We start from the raw sequence: 2,378 nt of genomic DNA, 5'->3' as shown, positions 1-2,378 counted from the left end.
TATATCATTTATAACAAAAAGATCTTAAATTTTTTAAAGAATATTCTACTTTTTTAAATTAAACTAACCACACAATTACTAAATCTTAAAGATCACTTTTTTTACAACAATCTTAAAGATCATTAATATCTCATTTTAGTATAGTTTACAAAAAGTATAAATATTTGCAAATAAAAAGTAAAAATTATATTAATATTACCTCAAAATAGATTTTATTAAACATTTTGATGATTAAACATTTATAGGCAAAGGTTGATTGAATAAGGTCTTGCAACGTGTCGTTTTCTAGTGGTGCCGACACTTGATTTAATACGTGTTGAGTCTTGAGTGGTGCCGACAATTGCTGTCAGAGACTGTTGTCGTTTTTATGCAGAAGTCTTCATGTGGGTCCCATGTAGGTCCCGACAATCAATGTTTGAATTTAACCCAAGATGTCTATTACAAGATGATAAAGGAGAAACGACAATTCTAACAGTTCATAGTAAAGATACACCACAGCTACATACACACCAAGACAATTAAAATGAGATGAAATAACTATTCCAGATCAATGGAAAATTGAAATTACTCAACCTCCTAGAAATTTTGAACAAAAGAATATATCTAAGATAATTAAACAAAAGGATGGAAAAATATTATTAAGGTTTGGATCTTATAAAGATCTGCTTCCACCAAGAATAAGTTCATTTCATTCAAGAGCTTCTTTTTCTAAATATCGTACGGGTCAATCTAGTACAAATTCAGAAACATAAAGTGTAAATCAAAGTATTAGACAAGATGAACCAATAAGATTTAAAGCACATGTAGCAGAACCAGATCAAGATATGTATCCAACATCACCTACCCCATCAGATTTTAAATCGATAAATGTTATAACTAAAAAATATGAAATTGATAAACAATATATAAAAGAGGACTTTTATTCAAAAGAAAATGAAGAAAAAGGAAACTGGTATTTTAAAACTTTTTCTAAGCAACAAACCACTGAGTATAGAGAAGAATGGTATGATTGTATGATGCTAAAAGAAATGAATATTCCATTTTTCATATGGTTTGAAATTTATTCAATATCTCACAATATCGATTATCTATTTAGAATAATTAATGCAAGTACATCATTAAGCCAAGTATGGGAACAAGTAAATGGAAATAAAATTAAATCAATCCATCCACCTTTAAATGATTTAAAAATAAATACTCTAAACCGACAAATTTTAGCTACGCCCTTTAAAACTGGAGCTAACAACGATGATAAAGAATCAGTGCTAATGAAAGATATTAAATCTATATATCAACAAAATAATTATCATAGTCAAATACCATATACAATTTCTAACCAAATAGACAACATCGATAATAAAATAAATGATAATGAAAATAATAAATTAGACCAACGTACTCAACACCCTTTCTCATCAACAACCTATCCAATCTTTAAACCAATAACAAGACAAATCAAATTTCCTGAAAACGAAATTTTAAAATCAATCTCGACAAGATTAGACAGATTAGACAAAAATAAAGGAATAAACACTATAGATGAAGATGACAATGAATCTATCCAAACCTCCTCTCAATCTGAAAACGATAGTCAAGAAATAAATCGAATACAAAATAAATCAAAGAAACCATAATATCCTAGACATACTCCACCAGATTTACTATTTGAAGAACACTATAAATATACCAGTAACAAATACACTGGAGAGAGTATACATGAATGGAATATAGATGGTCGATCAGAATATGAAATGATGAACTTATTTCATGAAATGGGAATGGCAGCAATGGCTTACAAAGGTAAAGGAAATGATGATAAACAAGCATGTATTTTGTTAGTAGTTGACTTTACTGGAACATTAAGATATTGGTGGGACAACTCATTAGATACAATTACGCAAGATTCTATAATTAATCATATTGAAATAAGACAACAAGAAGATGAAGAAGGATTTACGCATGATATAGAAGTACCAAATGCAGTGGAAAGTATTAATACATACTTTAACAATGAATTTTATTGGTAATCCTAAAGAAGAATTAGAAAGTAAAAAAATTATATTAACAAACTTAAGATGTCCAACATTAGGAGATTTTAAATGGTACAAATATGTTTTTATAAACCCCCTGGGATCACCTCCCACTACAAGAAAACATAATCTTAACGAGGGCGGTTTTCCTCGCTAATTCGTCGTAAAAGAGGCTTTACGACGAATTAGCGAGGAAACGCGTTTGCTCGTTACACGTCTGTCGTAACACATATTTCCTCGCTAATTCGTCGTAACTTAGCGAGGAATATATTTCGTCGTAAAGACGAAGTAGGACGATTCGTCGTAAAGACCACGTCAATATTCCACGTAAGGACGTCGCTATAATTC

This window comes from Brassica oleracea, chromosome C7 (assembly GCF_000695525.1).
Source record: "Brassica oleracea var. oleracea cultivar TO1000 chromosome C7, BOL, whole genome shotgun sequence".
NCBI lineage: Eukaryota > Viridiplantae > Streptophyta > Magnoliopsida > Brassicales > Brassicaceae > Brassica > Brassica oleracea.
This window is presented reverse-complemented; position numbering follows the sequence as displayed.